This window comes from Lichenostomus cassidix, chromosome 1, assembly GCF_008360975.1.
Source record: "Lichenostomus cassidix isolate B80296 chromosome 1, HeHo_3.0, whole genome shotgun sequence".
Lineage (NCBI taxonomy): Eukaryota > Metazoa > Chordata > Aves > Passeriformes > Meliphagidae > Lichenostomus > Lichenostomus cassidix.
The window spans coordinates 88,799,903-88,812,086 of record NC_139479.1 but is presented as its reverse complement, the minus strand read 5'-3'; the positions used below and the strand labels follow the sequence as shown (position 1 = coordinate 88,812,086).

Below are 12,184 nucleotides of genomic sequence, written 5' to 3'. Positions count from 1 at the left end.
ACTTGTACAAGCCCTGCAGTTCAGTACTAGTCACCAGCCCACAGGATGCTGGCAGGGCAGGGGAAACACAGACCAGCCTGGCCCAGAAATCTTTCAGAAAATCAGGTAAGATGCTGATATCACCAGTGATTCAGAGACCACCAGGATGATTTAGGTCTGGTCCCCTAAAGAGGTGTTGATGCAGCTTGATGAGATTATGCAACTCCTGTCTTCTTCAGAGAAGGAAACTGTCCAGCAAGATACCTTTTCAGTGTCTTCAGCCCCACCCTGTGGCTGAATGGGATGAGGGATTTACTGGGGCCTCAGGGAGTGGATACACTGAGATTTAGGCTTGGATCTGAAAAACCTGAGGCCCAGAGGAACTGTTTTACATTCTCCACCTCCTCTTCCTCGGTCCACTACTCTCTGCTGCAGCTGAAACTGGTGTCCCTCTGTGGCAGCAACTGCCTTCAGCCCCACTGCTCTGCCTTTGCCTTGCCACCTGTTGGTGGACGCGCTCTCCCAGGCAGCCTCAAGCCCAGGGAGATTAGTCCCATTCATATCTGATATGACAGGGCTGCGAAATTTTAAAATGGTTTGTTCCCCTTAGTGCTACTCCCCCACAGACCCCTGCCCCCCCTGAGCAGCTGCCCCCTCCCACCCCTCAAAGCCCCTTGGAGCAGCTGCTGTCCGTCTGGCTGCCTTGGCCTCCTTGTCAGCTGTTTGATGTCACCCATCAATCTTCCATCTTTCCTGTAAATCTCTGATGATCGAGTTTCACATATCCAGGACTCCGGCCGTAAAGCCCCTTTCACTGGTATAATTACTAATTAGAGGAATAATGTTAGCAAACTCCGCTTGGCATAAACAGACACTCAATCCCCATCTGTCAGGTCAGGAAATTCACATTAGGGCAAAGGCCCAATACAGATTTTTCTATCTGAGGTGAATGTCTGTACACTCTCTGCACTACTTAGTTAATCTGGCCACATGATCGAGTGGGAGCTATTTATAAGTGACCACTTCAATTATAAACAATTTTCAGTGTTTTGAAAGTCATCGTGTCTTTCGTGCAATGAATCCCCACGGGCTTTGAAAGAAATGGTCTCTCTCGACAATGCTCTGTAACTCTCAGTGAGGAGCCAGGGGGGTCATTCATGACTGGTGTTCAAGTCCATGGTCTTTCCTGGAGCTGCACTGCTGAGATGATACCATTCAGTGGAGTTACCCTGTCATTCAAGCATGACAGGTAAGGCAAATTGAGGACCAGATCTCTTCACTACAGACCTCTTCACTGCAGCTAACAAACTCCTGATACTCTGCAGTGGGTAAAACTCAAGAGGGACTGGCTCAGACTGGAAACAAGGCAGCATGTATTTAATGTGGAACAGGCAAAATTGAATGTTTTATTATCCTGTAACAGACATTATAACTCAAAGATAAGATAATTTAAGTAAGCCCCATGCCTTGTGTTGTGCAGGAAACTGGAGCAGATGATCACGAAGGCTTCTTCTGGCCTTATCATCTGTATTGTTTGGCTTCTCATAAGAACTACTTTTTTCCCTTCTGCAGAGAGGAAGGTTCACATATGACTGAGGATCAAGCTTCTGGTCCTTCCATAATTACATGAGGGAAAGCCAGAGATTGTACAGCTGGGCAAAGGCTCAGCAGCGGTCAAGATCAGAAACCCTTTTCTGGGTTGTTTGTTTCATTTATAGGTGTTGGTGCAACCAAAACAAAGATGAACAAGCCAAGTCTGTGGCTGTGTTCCATGCCTGTAGTTGGGCAGACTATAAATACAAAACCACAGCACCACAACCAAGGCAATTCTTATGTGCCCAAAGTTTTGTGTTGCTCTGTAACCCAGTCCTGCCTGGTCTCTCCACAAGGAAAGCAATATCTTTCCAGATTTCTGAGGCAAATAAGATATAACAGCACATGGTTGTTTCAGGAATAGGCAGAGAAGCTTGAGCCACACTCAGATAAGGATCCATTGATAAATGGAAACTGGAAAATATGATCAGATTTTTCAAGCAGTATTAAACTTTAAATTGCCCAGGCCACTCTATAGCTTAAAGGGACCTACCTGCAGGAGCTTGAGAAGGACAGGGTGAACCTCAGCTGCTGGAGTGGAGAAGGAAGACTTTCTAAAGAAGGAGAGAACCTCTGAAAGTTATATATTTCTTGTCATAGTAATTTTCTTTGCAGGATGTGTAGCTGAAGTAGGATGCAGACAATTATTTTTTTTGTTGGAACCATTTCCAGGAATTTTTAACACTATGTCTCAGGGTACTGAAAAAATTCAAGCTGGACATTGAGTTCACAGTCAGATACAGAATAGAAATTATTACATCAAAGGAGAAATGGTATGAAAAAGAGGGTTAAATTCATGCAGTAGCATAACCTCTTACTTTTTGAGGTTTTGACTTAATGCATACCTCACAACGCTGTCCTTATTTTGAACAACTTAAGAGTCTTCGACCTTAACAGCTCAATTGTATTGTCTTAAAATATTTTTCTAAATAATGTTCCTTGGCCTCAAAGAGGAAAGGTGAGCTCAAGCAAAAATAAACCACTTATGTAGGATCACAATGACATCCTTAACAACTGATAACTTAAGGTCACTTTCAGAAGCCCCTGTCACTTGAGCTAACTGAAACAACTGCTAACAGCAGAGGTTTGCTATTTGGTAGATGAAGGAGCATGAAAAAGAGATGAGGTCATACAATTTGTACTACCACATACTATTGGATTGTGCAGAGATTGCGTGGCAGGAGAGGAGTGGTGAGATGTGGACTCAGTTCCTATGGGGACTGTGATCACAATGGATCCCCTCTGCCAGCTCCAAACATGCTGTGATCCTTGTGTCCCACCTCTGTTCCCTGTGCCTTGCTGCAGTTCTTCTTTTTTCCTATTCATAGATCCATGTTGTATTTCAATCCCTTCTCCCCATCCCGCCCCAGTTTCTTGGCTCAGCTTGTCTCTGACCCTCTTCTCTCATTTGTGTCACTAGCATTGACTAGTTCACTGATCAGTGTTTCTCTGCCACTCTGAGTTTGCAGTAATTTCTCCCTACCTGTGTTTCTCACAATCTCTGTTGCTCTGTACTCCAGCTTCTCCAAACTTCAATCACCTTTGGCATTCACTCTATTTTCTGTCTTCTGTATGCTCTTCTTCCTCTCCAGCCTGGGGCTCTACGTAGACCAACTCCTTTACCTTGCACACAACTCTTACTAGGACTGATCTCTCCTGCCACACCTCTTCATCTGACAGGTTTCCAAATAACTTGTGATTTCATCCTTCCCCCCAAGCTGAGTCTTTCCTTTTCAGATGCCTCCTCCTCTTTTGTTCCAAATGTAGCTTTCTCTTTTACTCAGATTCCTGTCCTGAGCATTCCTATGTCAATTTCCTGCTCTGTGCCAATTGTTTTTTAATCCTTCCCTCTTCCCTCTCCTCTCCACATCTGCTTCCATTCAGTAGGTCTTCTCCACCATTTTCTCTGATTGCCAGTAGCAGATCATTGCAATCCTGAAGGGAGCCTGTCCTGCCACTAATAACTATAGGAGCAGTATCCATAAGAAGCAACCAACTTGACTTCTTATGCATGCAGAGAATGCACAAAATCCTCAGTGACTTTACACGCAGCTCTGACCTGTGCATATCAAAATGTGACCTTTGAACTTGGCCAAGCTTTGATAGTTTTCACAATGAGAAAATGAGGAACAGTCCTGACTCAAAAGCCTTCTTTCTGACAGGACTGTATTTTCCTATGAACATTAGTACTACTGAAGTACTACAGCTTCCAAAAAAAACCCCAACAAAAACCCAACACCTCAGAATACGATCAATATGAGGAAAAAAGTCCATAAATTACTTTTTCTCTTTTTTAAGTTGTTTTTTCCAAACAAGTGTCTTATCATGAATATGACCATCACCAAGGAAGGCTAGGAACAGAGAGAGGAGAAGGAAAAGTGAGTGGAGACTTGAAAAGGAAGAAACCTATACCAAAGTTGTCTACGTCTTCCTTTCTTTAGCAGCAGTTGCACTAAGTCTTTAAAAGCATATGGTTATTACAGTACTCTTTTTACTCCTCTGCTTGTCTTGTCTCCTCCTATTCATTCAATCCATTCTCTAATTCTCTGTAACCAACATTTTTATTCTTCAGTTCTGTACCTGTTTCATCTCCTGCTGTATCTCTTTATACTCACTTTGCACTTAATTTTGTTTTTCTTTCTTACTCTACCACTTAATTATCTTCTAAATCTCTTCTCCTGGCTCCTCTCTCATGTCATAATTTTCTCCCCCCCCTCAATCTGCTTCATGGAATAACTCTGGCTATTAAAAAAAAAAAAAAAAGAAAAAGCCAAGAACAATAGCTATAAGGCCAGATGTCTGGACATCAGCATTCATTTGTGCTCTTACTTTTGGTCATACACAAAATGTGCCCAGCTGTTGCACTAAGCCCTTTAAACAATCAACAAATCCCTGTTCTGCCTGCCCTGATAATATTAATGCATAGAACTCCATCTGGAATTGCTCGTCTTTTCTCAGGTCCTCTTCAACTACCTTATAGTTCTGAGGGTGGTTGAAAAAGGATTTTATAAAGAGTATTTTTGGAAAAAAATTAGCAAGTCCTATCAGTTGGAAATCTCTCCAACTGACACTATGTTTTCCACTGTGAAAGCAGTGTGTGTTTCCCCTTCATTGTTCTCTGTCCTCTCTAATTGTCCCTCCGTTGCTTCATCTCTGTTCTTCCATACATCAGTGCTGTGCTGCAAATTGGCTGGAGAATGTGTCTGGTTTGACTGTGTTTGAAAGCCCCAGGCTGCTTAGTGATAACACCTGTCCAGCCAGTTAGAGAGGGTACAGATCTAATGGGGACTGTGAAGGAAGGCAGAGGCAGCTCTCTCCATTCAGCATGACACTGAGGGTTAATAGAAGGAAAATATTGATGTTTTATTGAATTACTCCTATAGGCCAGATCATATAACATGCCCAAGATCTAAACAATGATCCTGTTCTGGAGGAATGTGTGGTTCAGACTGATGAGATAAACCGTTTGCTGGAATATCTCTCTGAGTTCACTAAATTGCTTCCCTTATTTAATTACAAATTAATTGAAAACACTCCTTGCCCAGTGGAACAATACTTAAATTCTGATTTGTTGATAGTATCCTAATCCTGCTTCATATTCCTGTAGACTCTCCCACAATTATGTCATCAGTTTTGCACGTTTTTAGACTTTGGCAAAACCCTTTATGCAGGACTCATTAACATAAATAAAAGAAAAAGCTGCAGCCCTGGGGCACACAAAGCCTCATTAGTCCCAGCCAGAGTGATGCTGACATAAATAACAAAGTGGCACACTTGCATCTGATGTAAATTTGGTAGTGGAGGCACCATAAGAGCTCAGAATGGAAAGATGTAGCTCTGTTAGCAGAACGAGGATATGAATATTCACACAGGAAGTAAATTAAATATTTCTTGCAAATTAAATATTGCAGAAAGAAGGCTGAGTTATGGAATTAGTTGAATTTAAAGCATCTAGAGGGTCACGTGCCCTCTGCCTGTTGCATTCCTAGTCTTCAACCAGTACAGGAATACTCACTTTGCTGCACTTTTCAGTGCTTAGCACCATCTTTCTCTTGATATTTGAAGGGATGCAGAATCTGCCGTGAAGCAGACAGCCCCACGGTGTGGTAGTAAAAACCTGGCTGTCAAAGAGAAAAAACAAAATTAACTTCCAGTCCACAAGAAGCAGGTTGCTAATATTTTAGCCAAGTCATTGGCCTCTCTTTTTGGGATGAGATCTGTTTGCCTGCTGTGAAATGCTTTGTAACAACAATAGAAATGTAAATACAGCAGTGATAAGGTACTTAGCAATATCAAATTCTTACAAAACATCTGTCAGCCAGCATCACAAAGTGTTCAGACAGTCCAACACTATAAATTCAGACCACTGTCCACTTTCCTTCACACAGATAAAAGCTCCTTCTTTCCCTTCTATTCTATAGCTGATTCTTTTCCTGAAACACTGATCATGTAAACAATTTATACGGTGTACCGAAAAGGGCGACAGGTCTGGGGAATTTTGGACACCACAAAGAAGAAAAGGTGTGATATGATATGATGATATGATATGAAGATTCTGGGTCTGGATTTGTTAGCCTTCCCTACTTTCAGTGGGGGCAGGATACAGGGACGAGGGGATGTTTTATGGCTATTTTGGGTCAAAAGGAGAAAGCTGAGGTCTAATAGGGGTGTGGTACAAATCCCTCGATGTAAAGACACATTGTCTCAGGAAGATGCTCCTTTAGCAAACAACCAGTACTTCCCACTCCCATCCTTACAGAATTTACTTGAAGTATAAGCCCACCCCTGGCGCATAACAGTGATCTGCTTGTGAAGCAATGCAAGCTTGGATTGAAATGGCACAGTGGCTAAGTCCCTGCGAAAGTCACACCCTAATGCAGGTGGAAAGGCTGAATTACTACCATCATATGAATGCCAAACAGCTACAGAAGACAGTTAGCTCACAGATGGGCATAGTTCAGAGGCTTCTCTGAATTATGCCCATCTGTGTTTTAAATTTGGAAGGATGAGACTGCATGTGCTGAGTTTTCCGAATACCTGTGTTTCTTACCACAGAGGAGCTAGAAGGTATTGCCCAAAGCTCTGCATTTGGTTGGGCTATTTAGCAAGGATCCTGAGAAAATGAGATGGTAAATCTAGCCCGGGGTGCTGTAGTAAGCAGCTCCACTTTTAATCAGCTAGAGCTTATTTCAAGCTGGCACTATCCATCCTGGATATAGCTGGGTGTTCTGGTAGTGGGTCCAGGACCCATCCGGGCATCTGAATCTTCACTAGCAAAAAAGGTACAGGATTTCTGCTAGTTTCACTCTTCCAGTGGGGAGGGGAGAGCACCTTCCTCTCTGATGGAGGTGGAAGGGATGGATATTTGCAGTCCCTGTGTGATGGGCACTCTCAGTTACCTCTTTTATAATTCCCACTATGCAATGTCCTCATGCATTCCCAACATTGTATCATCAGTCAGAGAGATTTTAATAGTACCTTTTCCTGAGGAATAGTGTTCAGTGCAACTACACTCAATTCAGTTCTCCAAAACAACCCTGAAATAAAAATCACAATGTACCCAAAAAATAGGGTACAATAGCCAATTTACAACTTTCCTAACTTCACTCTTCCTAAGGCTAAGGCAATCCCTGTTTTACCATTTTGACATGGTTGGAGTCCCTTTAGCAAAAACCAGGAAGATTAATTTCTCTTTAATTACATTGAGAAGTGGGGATGGAAGAGAGGAAGAGACCCAAAAGTCATGGACTACTTAGGGCAGAGAGGAAAATGTTCACAAACTGCTGACAAGATTAATATGCAGTTGATGGGAAGCGCTTTCACACCAGGGTGCCAACAAATAAACAGAATTCAAAAATATCGTCCCCCCTGCACTGGATAAGGGTGGATTCCCAGCAACAGAGAGGGAGGGAGAGAGGGAGGGGGAGACATTTAGAGAAGGCAGGAGACCTGTTTGCTCTGTGAAGCTTCATGCCCAGAATTCCTCTGGTGGAATCTGATAGCTGGGGGCTAGCTGGGCCAAAGGGTTACTGCTTTCTGCATTAAAAAAAAAAAAAAAAAAGCAAGGAAAGAAGGCTTGGGCAGGGGAGTTTGAGGACTGTGTGTGAAAACCTGAAGATCAAGTCTGTGCACAGCTGCTGTGGGGCTGGGAGCTTCCACCTGCTGCGAGCGCTGAGCTGACTTCACGAATGCCGCAGGATTTGCAGAACCTGGAGATGAACAAAAGGGCAGAGTCCTCTCCTTGCTCGGCACACAGCGGGAGGTTGTGCCTGGTTTAAGTAACACAAACGTCTCGCTAATGTGGGTAGCCTCAAAACAAACAAACAAACAAACAAACAAGAAAAAAAACACTGGGGGGAGGTAAGCTGGAAGAGCATGAGGGGAGGCACTTCCACAAGCTGAAAAATGTGCTGTGAGATGAACAGTTTACAATCATTTTAGAAAAAGAAAAAAAAAGCTGATTATTTTCCCCTTTCCTTTGACCTTTTCTTTGTCCCTTGCTTCCTCTGCCTTCCTACTGCTCTCTCATCTCACTTCCATGCTGCCATGTTCTAGTATTGAGGGAAACACTGCCATTTCACTGCCAATCACCTGTTTAAAAATGCAATTTAGATAATATTTCAGTTAAGCTGGGTTGAAATTGCCAGGCTTGAAAATTGAACAGCACTGGATTATGTGTCTATATATATCAGCAGAGGAGATTTAATGAAATTGTTCACTAATGAAATCTTAGCTTTAAGACTTCACATCCCGTCAGAGAAATGTGACATTAAGAGCCCTCTGCCTCTATTACAGCTGAGAACTTCTATTGAGATATTACTCAGTAAAATTTTACAGTAGATTTACAGTAGTCTATAGTAGATTTTACTATAAACAAAATAATAAAAAAAATTTTAAGTCAATGTGAATGCCACTAGATACTTTAAAAAGGAGTTTTTAATACCTTTGTTCATCTCCTTATGGTTAAAAGCACAGACATCTTAGTCCTGTCCTGCAGCTCTTCACTCTTGTAGTCCTAAAACCTCCATCCCATGCTACTTATTTCCCCCAAGCTGTGCTGTCCCTGGGGTTCCCCCGGGCAAATCTACTTCCCACCACTTTCCAGCCTTCAGCCATTCACTGTCTAGTGCAGGCTTTGCACCCAGCAAACTACACAGGGCTTTAGTGATGTGCATAAATGGGGACTATGAAGAGCAATAAGCAGAGCCCCTCTCCTTGCCTGTTTGAAAGAGAGTGTTTAAATCTTGGTTTCCAAAGGGAAAAGGTGCTGGAGGAACTCTGTCACACTGTGCTCCACCTGTGCCTCTAAGTCACTATTGGATAAGGAGGGATGGTTTTGCTTCTGGGGCTGATCCAATTGGTCGTGTAACCTTTCGGTTCCCACAGGAGCATGACAGCTCTGCCTGTGTAGCAGCTAATGCCTCGCAGTTGACCTCCAGGGTCAAGGACATTGTGCTGATCTGATGACAGTAATAGTTCTGTTGACAGATGCATTTCAGCAGCTGTACAGCCACTTGGTGGGACTTGAAGTTAACTCTTCCTGTGCCACCTGACACCGATGATTCAATTGTAACTTGCATTAAGACAGATCATCTACAGCCCCTTTGCCCTCCATGCAGTATAAACCTCTCCAAAATAAATTGGCTCATCACTTCAAGGAAGAAATATGCACATTCTAAATACCAAGCTCTCACTACAGCCTCTCCTTCTCCTCAACTCAGCCTGTCCAGCTTTATGCCTCTTCCCTCTTCTCTCTATTTGCTTCCTCTCAAATCCCTGCTTGATTGTTGAAATGCTCCTTTAGACCTTGTGATCTTTTTATGGTCCTGCTCCCTGCCACTGAGACCAAAGTCTTCCCTTGATGACAATACTGACTCAGCTGCTGCACTGAGGATCCTGGATGATTGTTGTTGATGAATCTTCTTCTTGCTCTGTCTGAAGTCTCTCTAATTTCTTTCTCTAAATTTTTTATCTGTCCACTTTTTTCTCCTTCAACAATTCCCAGTCATTATGTTGAATGACATCACTGGTTGCACTAGTGGTGTTTTGAGCTTAGATGTCTTTTTGCTGTCATCCTCTTCAATGCCTCTCCAATGTCCTTAATTCACCCACTCAGATGATGCTCTTACAGCACATTTTCTGTGACACTCTGCTTTCCTATAGGTCTCTAAGTTTCTTTCTCTTTATTTCATTTCTTCCTCACTTTGCTCTTAGCCCTTTTAGGATCTTGGTGGAGTATTTTCCCCTAACAACCTCTCTAATATCTGTGCTTACACCCACTCTGCTTAGTTTATTTTTGACATGTTTCTTTCCTTCTTTTCCCTTTGACCCTTTTGTTGCCCCAAATAAGTGTGTTTTCAGCCCTGTTCTCTGAGTTTCCCTTAGGACTGTGCAGGTGACTTAGGAAAGCTTTTCCTAGCTCTCCTTGCCCATGAAGCTGCAGCAGCAGCTGTTGTACCTGCAGTGACTTAGCACTCACCTGAGAAGCACCACAAACATTGCAGGACACTGCATTGAGGCCACAGATCAGGCTCAGCTCCCTCATCCCACAGCTTCTTGGAAGATTCCTGATGTTTAATGACAGCTACACTTGAGCCTAGACTTAATTACCCCATGTACAACTGGTTTGGGTATGTGGACAGCAAGATGAGAGAGCCTCCCAAAAGGGCTGCAGCCTTTGGATCTACAAGTCTAACAGTCCCAGTCTACAATCCTACAGGATGCAAGCATGTCCTTTGTGTTTCAGGACTGGCCTATAAAAATTGAAAGAGATGGTTATGCTGCATCTGGCAAATAACAGTCTGGTGCCTTCTGGCCTCTCTCCTAGACCTTTTTTTTCCTTTCACCTCGCTCTACCATATTTTAAAGACTGAATATTCTGAAACAACCGGAAGCTCCTTCTTGGGTAATAAAAGTGGTTTTGGAATCCATTCCTAAAAACGTGAAAAAATACACAACTGAGGAAAGAGAAAGAAAGGTAAAATACATAAGATTTTTAAGAACTCTTGTAATACATACAGAATTAGAAAGGTCAAAAGGCTTTATTTTTTTTTAACTTCTGCTTTTGACATCATGATTCCATTTTAGATACCCATTTTCTTTTTCACTTGTTTCCGTTTCTGAACCTTTTTTCCTTATGCTAAATTTTCCACTAACTTTACTGAACTTCTTTGACCGCTTGGGAGCTTTTATGGAGAGAACTGGCACATCTTTGTCCAGATCCACAAATATAAATTGGTCATGTGCCTAAAATCACCAACACAGCCTCCTTTGGTACACACTACTCTTCCTGTCCTAATCATAAGAAAAATCTACAACTTAATTTCCCTGTGAGACTGCAACATTGCTTAACACCCATTTTGATAGAGTATTTGTGGAGGGTTTGAACTACCAGGTGATATGGATCAGTACAAGCACCCTCCTGCTCCCTCTCAACTTTATTAGATTAAGGAAAATCAATCTATCTCCAAAGTTGCTCTCTAGGCTTACTATTGCATATGACCTTCCTCTGCTCTGGATTTAAAGAAATAGTGCACATCTCTCCATTGTCATCTCTTAGCCATAGTAGTTTTGTCAAGTTTGGAAAAAGACATAGTCAAAAAGAAATGAGAAATTTTGAGAAGCTTGTATTCCTGTGTTTCATATCTATTGGATTCATATGTTTTAGAGGACAGAACTGAAGTGGAAATTTCATTGTCAATTTCAATGTGGTATTATATAATATAATTCTGCTTGTAACCACAATGCTTATACATCCCTTGTTGTCATGACTGTAGTGATTACGTGATAAAAAACATTTATGCTCTTCCCTTCCTATGAAGAAATTATAAGTTTGGGTCGATATTCTAAATGAATGCATCACAAAAAGCATTATTACTTAAAAACAACAACAGCAACCCCAAAAAACAAAACCCAGAAAACCCCAAACAAACCAACAGAAAACAAGCCTTTCCAAACTGGTAGGTATTACATTTTTTTCTAAAAGTGGCAAGACTGAACGCTCACTTTTGTTTCACCAGACAGCAAAGTTCTGCAGCCTGGCCTCAGTCCTGGCCAGGCTCCTGCTTCCTATGGTCAGAAGCCTCCCTCTATCGACCAATAACCACACTGTTTAGGAGGAGGGAGCTTTAACTGGAAGCAAGAGCAGAACCTGATCTGCCAGGTATTTGGGACCTCTTGCAAATCGTCTTTGAATCTGCCAATAAAATAAAAAAGAAGTAATAATTCTATCTGCATAGTTTGAATAGTTTCTACACTGACTTCTTTTTGTTGATTAAGTGTATGCTTATACTATAGCATGAGCTGGTCCAGCAGGACTAGGAAAATCAATTCTTTTTGTTAATGCAGAGTAAACTTTCTTTCTGCTGTTGTTTGTCTGCCCCTAATGATAGTGAAAAAAACACTGATTTTGGTCTACATGTTTCTTACCTGAAGGGCCTTCAAATAAGAGCTGTGGAGAACTGAATCTAGCATTAGATTTAAATCTAGCATTCAGGGATGACTGCACCATCTTGGCTGCATGAACATGGTTATCATTTGAAGCTACTCAGAAGAACTAGAAAAAAATTGCTGAACCTGTCCTTTTATACTTGTTTGGAACAAGCACTCAGTA

The 12,184-nt window shown here is 42.1% G+C and overlaps 1 long non-coding RNA gene across 1 annotated transcript; it reads right to left on the bottom strand.

The window, feature by feature from the left end:
* Positions 1-3,721: 3,721 nt before the first annotated feature.
* LOC146445217 (uncharacterized) lies at positions 3,722-11,658 on the bottom strand. The gene is made up of 3 exons (XR_014851515.1): positions 11,578-11,658; positions 5,588-5,693; positions 3,722-3,923 (listed from the first exon to the last, which is right to left on the bottom strand). It is a non-coding gene; the product is annotated as an uncharacterized LOC146445217 (long non-coding RNA).
* Positions 11,659-12,184: the final 526 nt, after the last annotated feature.